Below are 16,873 nucleotides of genomic sequence, written 5' to 3'. Positions count from 1 at the left end.
TTTTGTGTTGTCGGGACTTCCTCAATAAAAAAATTCGAAATATAGAAAATCATTATTTATTAGTTTGATATGGTTATAAATCTGTATTTTTACTAAATAGGATGGATTGAACTTATGGATTTATTTCATATCATAATTCAAGCGTTAAAAATAGATTTACTCTTCTTTTTTTTTCGATGCTCGTGATTGGTGATTTATTAAATTTGTGATTGGTGATCAGTGATCAGTGAATCCAATGCTATATAAATTCTGTTTGAATTGGCTTATGTCTTGAATATTCTGCCATGACAGTAGTAAAGGCGGTGGGTTTAGGATAAAGATATTTAATTGGTCATTTGTATAGTGGCTGCAGCTCTGCAATGTGATTCTCAGCTACATTCTTTTCTTTTTCTTACTATAAATAAGAATAATGGTGGAACAATATATGTATATATATATATATCCACCAATGAATTAAGTAGAAACTTCAGAGTTTGGTTTAAAGAATTAATTACTTATTATTAGATATCTAAAGTGGCACTTGCAAGTTGCATGTGATATATGCAGAGAGTTCAGAATAATGTTTAGAATTTATTATACATATCAACCAATGAAATACTGTAGGTATATCTCGTGTGTCGCACGTGTATCTCATATCACTTAAAATTAGACGCGGAAGGTCAAAATAATGAATGGTAATCCTAATTTGATAGTGGCATGTGATTTATGCAGAGAGTTAATGTGTATTGGCAGGGGCGGACCCACATAGTGTCCTTCAGGTACTCGAGCATCCATTAACCTTGTCTCAGAATATATATATATATATATCTGTGTAGAAATTAATAGGTATTTGTATAAAATTAACATATCACACTCAGCGACCAAATGATCTGACTTGTACTGTTGTACATTGGCTCTTGGATGGGTGCTTAAGGCTATTTTTGTGTTGCTGAATCCGAGTTCAAATCTCACTTTTTACCATGTCTTTTTTATATTTGCTGGAATACTATAGATCCACCAATGAAATGCCTCCAAACTTGAGCTTTCTTTAGCATTTTCATGATATATATATTGCAGAATGAGTCGTTTATTGGATGATTCTTGTAAATGGCAAAACCACATAGCCTATCCCTAGTGTTGATTACGCCTAAATATGGAAAAACTACTTTACTATGCAAATATTTCTACTACATTTATTAATTTTTTTATAGTTTGAAATAACATATATTGTTTTATTGATTAATAATTTCAAGTCAAATATACCTAGGTATATGTATTTTTGCTATCAAATACACTAAAATAGGGAGAGAGGCAAGTAAGAGAGTCAGATACATGTAAATTCACTTGGATATAGTGTATCTAAAACAAATTGCACCTAATTTTAACCTCATGTATTCAAGATACATGTATATGGATGTATCTAACGTCCAGATACATGTGTTCGAAGTCTAAAATATCATAACATAATATTACAAATTAATCCAAATAGACTCTATCATTCATAAAGTTCCAAGTTAATTTTAAAGTTGCTTAATTTGCTAAGGTTAATAAAATGGAAAAATTACATAAATTCCACCTTTTAGTTTGCTTATTACCATTATCCCCTATAAGTTTTACAAATCTCCAAAATCCCTCATTTTCGTGCATCAGATTAGTGTATCTCGTGCATCAGATTAATGTATCAGCTCTTATATTATTGTATCTCACGCATCAGATTAGTGTATCATGTATAAAATGTACATTATCTTACTTAACAATCAATGTATCTCGCGCATCAGATTAATGTATCAGCGCTTATATTATTGTATCCGTTTGAGGGATTTCTGTAATTTTAAACTTTTAAGGGATAAATTATAATTTTACCTAAAAAGTATGTGATTTATGTAATTTGCCCTAATAAAATTGACTAGGTCTTAAGTAGGGTCCTAAAATTGCTATTTGTGCACTTCGTCCCCTTTGAGAATCATGAGGCCCAATCAGCAGTAATGGGCCAAAGGAAGCTCATAGGGTCAGTAAAATCCATACTAAGATAAATGTCTCTAGTGTGATAAACAATTCAAATTCAAAAATAGCAAGTAAGCTTTTTTTTGGATAATTTCAGTGAGATCTTTAGGTTTAATCTCATAACACTACCTTCTTCGTGATTTGGATACCATGCATATCTCCTTATTTTTAAAAATAATTCTTATAATCTATTTATCATTGCAGGGTCTATTTTTTGGGGACGGCACATCCATAGGAGTTTATCTCTAAAATATCTAATTACAGACGGAAGAATCTCAATTATCCTACCACAGTCCACAGGTATTGAACGGTAAAGTAGGGTCCCAACCCGTCTACAAAATGGGGCTAGAGTTCAGTCTTGATTAATTCCACCTCTTTGCAAGGTGACAACACTAGTAGTTGTGGAGCACAGATGACGGTTAGATAAGTTTGAGAGGAAAAACTTTGGAGAAGAAAAAAAAATATTTTTTTTGAATCTATATAATTTAACAAGAAGGCTAGTTTTTTTAGACTATAAATTTGCAGCTCTTCAATGAGAACTTAATGAGCCATTAACTCTAGTATTAAAAAAGGAGTTAGTTAGCCATCAAACTGACCATTTAATTCAGAAAAATAAATTAGTCATTAAAGAGAAATAAAGTGGTTGTTACAAGAGTTTAATGCTGAACGAATCTTGATACATTTCTGGCACACTCAAAAATAGTAAATCGACCCATTTTGCCTTACGAGCCCAATTTTTACATGCGCATACTACCTTTTTACTACTCCCTCTGTTCCTAATTACTTGTCCATATTTCCTTTTTCAGTTGTCCTTAATTACTTGTCCATTTTGACAAATCAAGAAAGAACAAATTTTTTTTACCTATTATACTCTCAATTAATTACTTTGAAAAGGATAGAACTTCTTGAAAGTCTTAAGTTTTTAATTCATCTACTTCATAATTAATAAGGGTAAAATGATACACTCGTTATGTCAATTATTGTTTTCTTAATAGATGTGTTAATTCAAAAGTGGACAAGTAATTAAGGACGGAGGGAGTAGCTCTTTACAACTCCAAAGAAAGACCATATAAAAAGGACCCTTGAATTTTATTTTGCTCAAGTTATGTCTAAATATTATCCCAATTCAACTTTAAGCAAGTTTGAATTTGAGATTGTAGTGATTTAAAATATTTATATCACAAATTGATATTTACTTGGTGTTATTTTTAAGCAATGCCAACCTATAACCTATTGAATATAGACATAGGAGCTTTTTTTTATTTATTTATTTACAACAATTATTTACACACATATAAGCAACAACTTTTTTGCCAAGTAAAGAGTGCCTACCCCAATGATTACAACAACAGACTTTATAAGGTGTAACACATGAAAACATTACAAGTTCAAACAATGTCTAGTTCTTTATGAGTAACATGTAGCAAAAGCAAAAAAGAGTTTTAACATGGAGTTGGCCTATAAAACCAGTTAATTATTAGTTAGCCCTTGAACTCTCCAGGTTGAACTTCAGTGTCTGGTGACTCTGCATAGGATATTGAGATCAACTCCGACCTGTATTTATCATCTCTGATGTCGTTAAGAGATTTCACCACATTCTCATAGTTGGAATTTTCAGGTACAGATTCAATAGAAGGATCTATCTCTGGTTCACTGTATGATATGGCGATTAGTGACTCCCGAGTCACTTCTTCAGAAATTTCCTTGCCAGATTCTTTCTTATCCATAAAATGATTCTCCTTGTCTTGTAAAATTACAACCCTGAATGAAAATATAGATCAATAAGACATGACATACAAAGAAAAACTATAGTAAACAGGAATAATAACATCGGTAAAATGCAACAAACATCTTGATGGACAAACAGGCAATGAAACATCAACAACTAATACAACATCAACATTATTTGATTTCAAATTCAGATAATGCTTATTGGTTCCCTCTTCAAATTCTACCAATTCGCACGCCATTACTTTAAGACTTTCTGTCCTAAAGCAAAACATCATGGGGACTGAACACTTCAGGAAAAATATGCACTATATTCAGCTTTAAAAGTCGGTCTCATCAGTTTACCACATGGAAGACATGATTTAACATATTAAAGGCTTGAAGAGCCCCATACTTCATATTCAATCTTTTGATTGCTTGCTATTTCGGGGATAATGTCAGTGTTTGTTAACCTCTCTTCAAGAAACGTTTTAGATGAAACATGAGTGTGCCACTAGGCCCAAAATAACATAGACAGGGGTTGTCAAGATAGAGATAGATCACTTTGAGACAAAAAGGAGCACTTGGTTCCCACATAAACCACCAAACTTGAAAGTTGAAACTGTGCAGACGATAAAAATGAAAAAGGAAAAGGGGTATAATCTCACAATTTATACATGTTATACACCTAAAGAATTCTATAAAATGCACCATGATTAAGAAGATGAGCAAAAGTAACATAAGACTTGTAAAAGAAGAAGTAAAGCAGCAGACTACAAAGTTTGTTTTAAGCCATTAAGTTTAGTGGAGCCACATCATAAGATCACTTACAACCACCCCCTCTACCAACAAAGAAACCAAATTCCTTCAGCATTTGTATCCCTTTCTCATGTTTACGAAATTGCACAAACAAGCTCTATCAACATTCTACCTTCTTAGCTAACTAGCGGATAAGTCTTAGGAAAGATAATAATATTGATCAATCAAATGTAAGATTCCTGTTTACATTCTCAAGAAGCTAAACATAAGAAAAGACACAGAAAGTCTAACACACTGAGTAGGTAATGCTTGGCCAACTATGCGAGTCCTATTGGAAGAAATAAAGAACAAAGTTCCAAATTCAAGAAACATGCATAAACAACACCATCACATTCAGCTCAGTCTCCCTAACTATCATAAACTTTCACTGGCAAAAGGAAAAGAGACCTTTAGAGTTCCTATACCTATAGTGTCTTGGGAAACAGATGGAGAAAAGGACAGCAACTCTAAGCAGGCAAAATTCATGCCATTAATACTTATGTTCAAGAACCACATTAGAATTTCAGGTATAGGCGTATAGCAACTACAAATTTTGATAAGCCACAAATTTTTCCATCCCATAAGAAAATCTAAAAGATTCCTCTAACGTGGAAACAACAAAGCATTTAGGAATGAAAATACGGTTGTTGCCAAGTCAAACTCAAGATCCTGAAACAACTTCAAGGAAAATACAAAGGATAGATCATTTCATGAAATGGTTTGAACCCTGTGCTAAAACCACTATGGCCAGAAAACCACAATACATAGTGCCATAAGAGCTCAAATGACATGACTGACAGCTGGAATGCTATAACAAACATCTAGGCAAGCATAAGAGCAAACCAATTTCAGTTGGTCCAGTCTATAATTTAGTAACAACCGTTACTTTGAAGCGGAAAAACATTTTGCAAAAGGGGAACACCTGCTATAACATCATGCCTCAGTTACATTCCGTTCTGTTCCTTCAAACATCTTTTTTCTACCTACATAATTGACTTAGTCAAGACTCATCTCAATGAATCAAATATGGGGATTATGATACTCATTGACCCCTTCAGACTGGATATCTGTCAACTAGCTACAACAAGATCATACATAATATGCTAAAAAAAAAACACAATAGTTATCCATTCCATACACCACATCTTACACAATATCAAGATATTTGTTGAAATAACACAGAACCCAAAACTTGCAGAACATTCAGTTACATTCCCTTTTGTTATTCCAAACAACTTTTTTCTATCTAATTGACTAAGTCAAGACTCAACTGAATCAAATATGAAGATCATGGTTGACCCCTTCAAACTGGAAATCTGTCAACTGGCTACAACAAGACCATAATGTGCTAAAACCCCCACAATTTTATCCATTACATACCCCACAATTTGCTGAAACAACACAGAACCCAAAACTTGCAGAACAATACAGAAAAAGAAAAAACAAACAAGAGCTTTAACCCCTTAAACCAGCATAGTTGACCAAACCCATCAAACAACAACAAAAATCAAGAAAACTACCAAATACCCATGTGAGAAAGAACCCCATATTCACCCCCAACAATCAAAAATCCAAGTTAAAAGCTCATTAGTTGAATGGTTTTGCATAAGAAGAAAGGATAAGATAAAGCAGAGAATAAATTCATTGATTATTTACATGAAATTTAGAGAAAAGAAAGATAAGAAGAGGGAGGGGCTCTGTTACCGTTCTTGATTCTTGAAAATAGCTCCGAATCAGGTCCAGCTCACAACTTTGTCAGCATATATTCATGTCTTTATACTAATTGCTAGTGGCCAAGCCTTACCTCACCTACACTTATATTTTATTTTGTGTGTAAATATAATAAAGACAAGTTGGATACACCAAAGAAAAAAAAAAAAAAAAGATACACGCAAGTTGCACGTTTTTCCAAATGTGGAGAAATATTGTTCACATTTCAACTATACAATCTTCTTATTACCAAACGCACCCATCAAACATATAAAATTACCAACTTTGACACTTCTTCGTCTTTTGACAAAGTGTTTAAGAATAGTGTGAAAATAATATTTTTGTTATACTGAGATTATTTTTTATAAACTATTTTATTGTATAGAAAAAATAGCATATATTAGGAGTATAATTTATGAAAAAATAGTTACTTACAAAAATATCTTAAATATGGTGGAAAAGATCTTGAGGGATAATTGTGTGTTTTGATCATGCTAATGCATGCATTAAAATAGTTTGCATCACTAATACCATGAATTTGCATGTAACAGTAGAATCCCTCTAAATTAGTAAACTCTATAAGATAATGCTTTTTTCCCGATCTTACTAGGGCCTGGGAAAAAATTATCGATTTTGATAAGATAATATATTTTCGAAAGACCTTTATATAAATGCATGTCTCACTGATATTACAAATTAATTATTTTTAAATTACTAAATATCTAACATAATTCGGTGAATTTTTTTTATAGATTATATATATTTAAGACAATTTAGTGAAATATGAATCTTTATAAATTATATATATTTAAGAGTTTGTTGTAGCTATAATGACAGTACTTTCTTAGAAGAAAAATATATATAATTTATTAATGTGATGATTAGAATATTTCAAGAAATATGAAATATTGTAGAAGTCATTATAAGAATTTGAAGTTTTGGGATTAGTATTTCCATGGGGTTTGTTTGATTGCTGCCAAGTTAGCCTTGTTTCCAGAAAGTGCTACAATATATTTTTCAAAATAACTTCCAATTTTAATCCGAAGTAAGTAGTATTTCATTTTTCGCAAAATTTGAAAAACAAAATTAATGTTGTTAGTCGATGATTTTTAGTTGTTTTTTTTTTTTTTTTTGAAAAATGACAGAATTAAAAAAGGAATTCACTTGTTTTTTTGTTTTAAATGACAAAGTTGATAAGACATTTATTTTTTGTGCAATATGTGTTATGAATTCAAATTTTATCTCAAACAACTCGTGTACATAGATGATAAAGAGTAAAGAAACACATATTTTTTAAATAAATGACAAATGACAAAGTTGACCAAACGATTGTTTTTTATGTGAGGTTAAATGTGTGTTATGAATTCAAATCTTGCCAACATGCAAAAATCGTATAGGTAAGTGAAGAAAGGTAAAGACACATACGTATTATTCATTGAGTTTCGTATCGTGTTTCATTAGTCGTTTTAATTTACGATTATTAAAAAAAAGATATTTTATATTTATGTTATATTTAGCCATATAATTTATTATATTTAAATGTAAAGTAGATTGTAAATAAAAAAAAGTGACAATAAATTAAAATAACCCTTATCGTAATAATGTATATATAAGACCAATATTAGATTATAAGCTTCTTTAATAATATCATAGTGGATCTTAGCAGTACATTATGCTATGGATTTGGAGAAACTTGAGAAAAAATGGTTTGGAATACATGATAATTATTTATATTAATTTAAAATGAAGAGTACATTACTAGTTATTACTAGTAATAATAAGTAACTAAAAAAAGAAAAGAGTAAGTACATATGTTATTTTCCTTGAAGATGTCATATTAATTAAAAGTAAATATTCTGCATTTAATAGATTCTTGCCTTGAAAGGAAAGTAAATATTTTAGAATATTACTAATAAACTAAGAGGGTGTTCTACAAGTCAGTTTTTGACTTGCAGAAGTGTTTAACAAATATAAAAATAACTTAAAATAAGTGTTTAAGTCAGTTTTTGATTTCTAGAAGTATTTGATAAATATAATAATTATTTTTTAAAAGCATGTAAAGTCTAAAATAAATAAGTAATATTTGGCTGCAGTAGTTTTGTGGGTGTGATTAAGTTTTCCAATATTGTATTTTTGCTTTCACTTTCCTATATTAGACTTTTTTTCCTTTTTAGCTTTAGGCATTTAATTCATCACATGGTATAAGGGTATTAAATTGTATAAGAGCATTAAATGAGAATTAGATGTTAGCAAAACATACTCAACGCGTTTCTAAATCATAAAAAGGCAAAAAAGGAAGAAAAAAAAGTAGTTACATGAATATATACAAAGTTCATATAGTTACACTTATGCCCCTATATGATAGACAAAGGACCCGCTTGGTCATAGATTTTCCAAGTAAAATTTGGAGAGAAATTTGGCAAATAGTGTCTTCATATAATTAGTCATTATTTGACAAATATTTTTGGCAAATTTCCAAATATTAGAAAAAACTAGTATTTGAGTCAAATCTCATTATTTGGGAGCTTTTAAAAATTCAAATTCTACACCAAACTTTTATCCTTTACAAAAACATCTTTTATAGTAGTTGTTTGCGCTGTATTACATAATTTTTTTACGTGAACACCAAAGCAGTGATGAAATCTTCAGTGAATATGAAAGTTATGATATGGTTGTGATGTAAATGACGAACAATCGGCTTAAGGTAATAAAGCCATGTGTTTCGTATGATGTATGGAGTGATGTTTGTTGCACTCACTCTGAACAACCACATTGCTCCAATATCATGAACACTACTTGTTATTTATTGCAACGAAGATCCAAATTGACTTGTTGTGAAAGTCATGAATTTTGTTACGTCAACATTTCTATCTTGCTATGTAATACAAACTTATGGTTAATTTTGATAGTTTTTAAAACTTATGGTATAAATCATATTTATTAAAAAAGTGAAATATATTTCCCAAATATTATAGCCAAACACATAATGAAATTCTCATCCAAATAATATTTATCAAAAATATTTGAAAATTTATGACCAAACGCTAGCTTAAAATACGAAAGATTTGTCAAATGAGAACCAACGAATCTTCCGTGCACGGTTCAATAAGATCAATTCAAAGTATATAATATAAAAAATAGGAAAAACTACTAACAAGTTTGGCTAAGAAAAAAATGAAGAGAAGAAGACAAGACCATGTTGAAATCTTTTAAAGGTGTTAAATTAATGAATTCACTTTCTAATTTATGTCCTTTCTGACTTTTAGATTGTGACTTTTCTTGTTGTGAGTGATATATAATTATAAAGATGATGCACTAAGGCAAATTTTAAAAATAAAATAAAGAATTTTAAAAGTTTTCCTATGTGGAGGTAGTATTCCACTTCACACACTATGAATTATTTATGGTCTACTAGGTGGATAATAATTTCACTTTAAATAAGAATAAGTGATATGTCGATTGGTTGAAAAACTAAAGGGAAAATACATAAAAAAAAACCCTGAACTTGGCACGAAAACTTACTTTAGTACTTAAACTATACGGATGTTTATATACCCCCCTTAACATCTTTTATGTGAATTATTTTCAACCCTCCGAACATCAGCCCAGTTGAAGGCTGGGCATTGTTACCCACGCGTGTTTTCATTGGTCCACGTCGCAAAGGGTATTAAAAATATCTTACCCGTTTTATATAACCCACCCGTTCCCAAAATACAACCCAACCCATTTTTAAACAAATATCCCTAAATCTCTCTCAAATCTAAAGACCTAATCTGAAGAATAACAAGTCATTAGCGTGAAGGATTTGCTGAGTTTAGGATTTTCGTGAAGAAACAAAGGATTTGCGTGAAGAAACAAAGTTACCAGGTTAGTAATCTTCGTTTAGATGATTGTAATATTTTACCGAGTTTAGGGTTTTTGTAAAGCTTAGTTTTTTTTTATCTTTTCAGTTTGACGATGGATGTGTACGTTACCTTAAGGTTTCACCATGGTGGAAAACTACAACAAAAACCTTGTATTAAGTATGAAAGAGGTATTGTCACTGATTGTTTTGATGTAGAAGTTGATAAATTGTCCTACTTTGAATTTGTTGATATAGTTAAAGAAATTGGCTATAACTGTTCTGCTTGTGTTGTTTATATTAAACCACCTAAATGTCGACGTGTTGTTGAAGTTAAAAGTGATAGGGATATTATAGGTATTGTACATAAATTAAAAAATGAAGATATTGTTGAACTTTATGTGACTCATTTAGTTGAAGAAGCTGTTGTGCCCCCCCCCATCCCGAAATTGGATATCTAAATGATGTGGGTGGGAAATCTAGTACTACTTTTGATAAGGAATCTAGTCAAACTTTTGAGAGTAGTAAAGGTTTAGGATTTGAAGAGGCTGCACAACCTGCACAACCTGAAGAACCTATTGTGGGTGAAGAGTTGGATGAAATGTTGGGTAGGACATCTGCTAGTGTTGGAGAGGACTTGGGTAGGGCTTCTGCTGGTGTTGGAGAGGACTTGGGTAGGGATTTTGTTAGTGTTGGAGAAGACTTGGGTGGTACTTCTTCTGCTGCTGCTGCTGCATCTGATATTCCAGAAGTTGGGTTTGATTGGGAAAGTGAAACAGAAGCCAGTGATGATTCAGACAATACAAATTTGTCTGATGAAGGAGAAGATGAGTATGGTAGTGATGTTCATGAGGAGGTTATAAATCTTAGGAAAGAGAAAAGGGCTGCTAAAATAAAAAAGAGAAAAGAAAAGGGCCCTAGATCTGAAGGAGTTGATTTAGGAAAAAAAGGAGTTGATTTGGGATTTGATGAATATTTATCCAAGAAACAAACTACTTTTGAGGATAAGATAGCTGGAGATGAGCCTTACTTTGATTCAGATGAAGCTGTTAGTTTTGAAATAGATACTGATGAAGATGTTAATGAGGAAGATGAGGTTGAACAACCTATAAGAAGACAAAGAAAAGCAAGAAGAGCAAAAAGAAATAAAAAGAAAGTTGTATTTGATCCTACCTGTCAGTTAATAGTTTGGGAGACTGGTCTTGCTTTTGAAAGTGTTAAGCAATTTAGAGAAGCTATTACTAGATATGCAGTTCAAGAACATGTTGAATTAGATAAATATGTTAATGATGCAACTAGAGTGAGGGTAAAGTGTACTGCTGGTTGTCCATGGTTGTTGTTTGGAAGTATTGATTCAAGAACAGGAGATTTTGTGGTGAAGAATTATAATCCAGTACATAAATGCAATGGCACAACCAAAAATAAATTGGTGAATTCAAAGTACTTATCAGAAAGGTACAAGGACAGAATTATTTCTGAGCCTGGCATTAGAGTTTTTCAGTTTCAAATTTTAGTGAAGAAAGAGTTGAATGTGTATGTAGGGAGGACTGTAGCAAGGAAAGCTAGAAACATTGTGTTGAAACAAATTATGGGTGATCATGTGGAGGAGTTTAAAAGAATTTTAGATTATAGAGATGAGCTCTTAAAGACTAATCCAGGCAGCACATGTGTGGTGAGACTTAGTGAAGAAACTTTTGAAGGTGACAGAAAAATGTTTCAATCATTTTACATATGTTTTAATGCTTTAAAGAAGACATTCAAAGCTGGAGCTAGAAGATGTATAGGATTTGATGGTTGCTTCTTGAAAGGTGTTTCTAGAGGTCAATTACTTGTGGCTGTTTGTAAGGATGGGAACAACCAAATGCTACCACTAGCATGGGCAGTTGTTAAGGTTGAAAACACATTCACTTGGAAATGGTTTATCAATCTTGTAAGACATGATCTTGAGCTAGGAGATGGAACAGAATTGACAACCATTACTGCTATGCAGCAGGTATTTTTGTTTTCTTTTTCATTTATTCATTAAGTTAGATCTCATGTTATTCTAAATGTTGTTGTTTAAAGGGTCTTGACAAAGCTATTCAAGATCTTCTGCCAAATGAAGAACAAAGAATGTGTGCAAGACATGTTCTAGCCAACTGGTCTAAGAATAGGAAAGGCATTGAAAGAAGAAATTGTTTTTGGAGATGTGCCAAATCTACATATGAACAAAAATTGAAAAGAAATTTGGATCATATGGAGAAGTTAGGCACTGGAATATGTGATGACTTATTGTGGTACAATATAGAGAGGTGGTCTAAATTATACTTTAAGTTTTTCAGCTGTTGTGATAGTGTTGACAACAACATGGTTGAAAGCTTTAATTCATGGATTTTGGGGCCAAGACACAAAACTATCATCACAATGCTTGAAGAAATAAGGATCAAAGTGATGAGAAGAATAGGACAATTGAGGGAGTTCTGTGATACTTGGATAACAAACATATCTCCAATGGCCTTAAAGGTATTGACAGAGAGCACAACAAAGTCAATGAAGTGTAACCTTGAATGGAATGGTGAATATGGTTTTGAGGTTAAAGACAGCTGGGATAACACATTTGTTGTGAATCTAGGCAATCAAACATGTACTTGTAGATCTTGGATGCTAAGAGGTATACCTTGTTGTCATGTTATAGTTGCACTTCATTTTAGAAAATTGGAGCCCATTAACTATGTTGCACATTGGTATAGCAATGAGACTTATCTCAAGGTCTATAGTCACTACATTCAACTAGTTACTAACATGAAAATGTGGCCACAGTCGGCCAACCCTTCTGTTATTCCACCTGTTATAAAAACACTACCAGAAAGGCCTAGAAAGTGTAGGAGAAAGGAGCAGAATGAAAACAAAACAGGAAAATTATCCAAGAGAGGTGTTGAGATGACCTGCAGTCTTTGTCATGCAAAGGGTCATAATAAGAGGGGTTGTCATTTGAATAATCAAGCTAATGCAGGCAGAGGAAGAGGAATGGGGAAATGATGTGAGCCTAGTTCAATAAGGTCAAGTGTTGGTTCTTCTAGAGCACCAACTGAATCACAATCAAGCACAAAGAGAGGAAGAGGTCGACCAAGAGGTTCTACAAAACAGGTAATGTTTATAGTAATTCATTTAGTTGTTAATTTACATCTTAATCAGTCTAATATTTTTGTTGATCAACTTATGTTATAGGCTAGTGCTACTGGAAAGGGAAGAGGAACTGCAACTGGTAATGGAACATGGATTGGTGTTGCTGCTGATAGTTCTGGTGACACTGGAAGGGGAAGAGGAACTGGAACTGGTTTAGCTGGAAGGGGAAGAAGAACTAGTGTAGTTGCTACTGCTACTGATGTTCCTGGTGCTACTGGAAGAGGGAAGAGGCCAAGAATGGTTGGAATGGGGATACTACATACACAGAGTGGTTTTACAATCCACAATGTAAGTTGTCTTAATTATTTACACACATTTTAATTTTAACTTATGAAGCATCTAAGACAACATATTTTTGTGAATCTAGCCTGGAATGCCTATGAACTCTTCAGTAGTGACTGGAAATCTTGGGCATCATAAACCAATATTAGGCTTAAAATGGAAAGGAAAGGCTGCTGTAACTCAACAAGGTCTTCAAGAGATGAGAGAAAACAAAAGAATGAGAACAAGGTCCAATGCTGCTGAAGTTTGATATGGAGACTGCTTTAGTTTGATATTTTAGCTGTTTTTGGAACATTATGCAGCTGTGACTGCATTAGTTTGATTTGTTTGTTTTTGAAACAATTATGTTGCAATTGTGACTACATAGTTTGATCTATGTTTGTTTTTGAAACAATTATGCAGTTGTGACTGCATTAGTTTGATATTTTAGTTGTCTCTTTTTGAAACAATTATGCAGCCAGTTTTGCATTACTTTTATGCGTACAATTATGCAATTGTGACTGCAATTTAGCGAATGCAGTTGTAAATAAAACACAAACAAATACACAAACCACCAAATTACATTAAGAGAATAAGAAAACTCATTACAAAAGAGTTTTGCACCTAATTGGTTACAACATAAACAGTGCTACACCACACCAACATTGGATCTCACTACATCAACAACTTAAGGTAACTTCATTGAACATTTCTTCATATTTATCACCCAGAACCAATAGCTTATAGCTATAACCATAACGCAACAACAAGCTACAGCAAAAAAGAGCACATTCTGCCATGTTCTTCTCCATTTATTCTGCATCACTTTCATCTTCTCAACCTCTTCTTGCAACATTTTCAATTTCATACCTAGACCATCATCATCTTGTTTGAAATCTCCCGGCTTGTCAACTTCTTCAGTAACCTCAATCAATTCAAATGCAGTGGCTGAGGTTTGAGAGGATTCTACTATATTCTCAAGCTCACCCAATTTCTGTATTAGTTTAGGAATCACAAATTTCGACCTTGAATCAATATTTTCTTTATCCTTCCAACACCAAAAGTTGCAAGATCTAGGACTCTTCAATAATGAAAAAGGATGAAGGAATTAGTGGTTAATCAAATTCTTAATCGGCTAAAAAAATTTAAACAAAAATGATCTTTACCCCATAATAAGGACATGACCAATATCTTCTTCCGGGGTTATTTGAAGTCCAAGATGTTTTCAAACGCACCACAAGTCCATGATTACAATAAACTTTTTTCTTCGTAGTATAATCATCTTCTTCCATACAAAGATTTGTCAAATTAATTGATCGCATTGTGTGCTACAATTTTGTGCAAGAATTAACGAGAATCTGGAAAAAACAGAAAATAAGAAAAAGGGAGGAAAGAAAAATCAAAATAATAGATGAAGAAGAGTAGGTTTGAATCTTACATTTTGAAGAACACTTCCTTCAAAGATTCAACTTTTAGGTTTGAATCTTACATTTTGAAGAACAATTCCTTTAAACATTCAACTTTTAGGTTTGAAGAGCTAAGATTTGAGAAAAATAATGAATTAAGTCGCCATTTTTTGGATGATTGGGTTGGTGAGGGAGAAGAGGTATTTAGGGTTCTTCAAAAGTGAAGATTGTTCTTCAAATGGGTAATGGGTCGGATATTACCGTTGGAGGGGTAAATTTAATTTTTTAAAAATGTTAAAAGATGACTAACGCGCCGTTCTAAGCTGTAACAACACGCGCACAAGGTTGGTGTTCGGAGGGTTGAAAATAATTCACATAAAAGATGTTAAGGGGGGTATATAAACACCCGTGTAGTTTAAGTACTAAAGTAAGTTTTCGTGCCAAGTTCAGGGGTTTTTTTATGTATTTTCCCAAAACTAAAGTATATAGTTGTCTCTTTCAGAATAACTTTTATATTTCCCTATTTTACTTTAGGTGTGTTTGATACAAAATGAAGATATTTTCTTGAAAGATAAGTGAAGGTTTTATCTTAGTTTTTACGGTATGATAATTAAGTAAGAAATATATATTTTAAAAGCATGTATATGTAATCAAGCTAAATATTAGGAAAAAGAGTCTGAAATATATCCGAACTTTGATCGAAATTGTTGTTACGATACAAAACTTTATAGAGGATCTTTTACCCCTGCACTATTTAATAGTGTATTTTAAAGGTATATATGTGCCCGCGTGGACATCATAAATATTGCATCGTTTTTAAATAGTAATGTGTCCACGTGGGCACATATATACCTTTAAAATACATTATTAAAAAGTGCAGGGGGATAAAAGGTCCTCCATAAAGTTTGGTATCGTAACAACAATTTCGATCAAAGTTGAAGTATTTTTCAGACCATTTTTCCTAAATACTATGACTCATTACAGGTTGAGGAGTAAGATTTCAATCGATATAGAGAAGACAATAGACTTGAAAATTCATTTATGAAATTTACATTTTCTACTTCCATTAAAATGGTTATTTTCTTCATTTTAAAAAAACTATATATAAAAAAAAAATTGAAACGAATTTTCCTCCATAACAAATACAACCTAAAATAGGTGCATGAATCCATCATAATTTTGAATTTGTGACATATCATGATGAGACCTTTTCATAAATATGAACCACACGTTCAACTTTTAGAGTTGGACTCTATTTTCCTTTGGGATGAAGAAGCCAATTAGTGTCGGTCCATTTGCAATCATAGCACTAATTTTTGTCTTATAAATTAGTGGACTCGAAAATTGTAAAATTTGAATTCAATAATTAGTGAAACAAAACAACTAGAGTCTCATATAATTAGTTTCAGTTGTGTATATAAGTTTTCGATTATGTTAGATCAAACTTCAAAGACTATGAATTTCTTTGAGCATGCTTCTTCACATACTATCATTCATATCACATGAACTATGCCAATTTGTTTCTACTTAATAAAATAATTACAAGGAATTGCATATACTAATTTTGCAATTATCAGCCTAATGAAATGAGAGGACTAAAAGCAAAAATTGACGAATCCAGAATTTATAAAATATAGTATACTATTAGAGTAAGTGTATTAAGTAAAATTGATCAGATAAATAACTTAATATTCAATCAAATACAACATTTAACTTTACAAAAAGTATATGTAAATACCTACTTCTACAAGGAAATTATAAATTCACGTGTCTCATAATTTACCGATAAGTGTATATATATTTCTATTTCTAATACCAACTTCAGACTTATCCATATCAACATAGTTAGTTGGGACTTCGGATGGATTTGCTATTTGTGTCATAGATAGGGTATGGGCTCACAGACTTATCTCAAGCCCCATAAAAATGACGATTCTCAACGAATGTTTGGGCAATTGAAAAAAGTTCATACGTATTCGATTTTGAAATCGTCATCTAAATT

The 16,873-nt window shown here is 32.0% G+C and overlaps 1 long non-coding RNA gene and 1 pseudogene across 1 annotated transcript; one reads left to right on the top strand and one right to left on the bottom strand.

Moving 5' to 3' along the window:
* Positions 1-3,253: 3,253 nt before the first annotated feature.
* LOC125853457 (uncharacterized) lies at positions 3,254-6,290 on the bottom strand. The gene is made up of 2 exons (XR_007445169.1): positions 6,193-6,290; positions 3,254-3,744 (listed from the first exon to the last, which is right to left on the bottom strand). It is a non-coding gene; the product is annotated as an uncharacterized LOC125853457 (long non-coding RNA).
* A 6,735-nt stretch (positions 6,291-13,025) lies between these two features.
* On the top strand, positions 13,026-13,736 carry LOC125862535 (uncharacterized; annotated as a pseudogene).
* Positions 13,737-16,873: the final 3,137 nt, after the last annotated feature.

Source organism: Solanum stenotomum, chromosome 1 (assembly GCF_019186545.1).
Source record: "Solanum stenotomum isolate F172 chromosome 1, ASM1918654v1, whole genome shotgun sequence".
Lineage (NCBI taxonomy): Eukaryota > Viridiplantae > Streptophyta > Magnoliopsida > Solanales > Solanaceae > Solanum > Solanum stenotomum.
The sequence above is the reverse complement of the archived record's forward strand: the minus strand, read 5'-3'. Positions and strand labels throughout refer to the sequence as shown.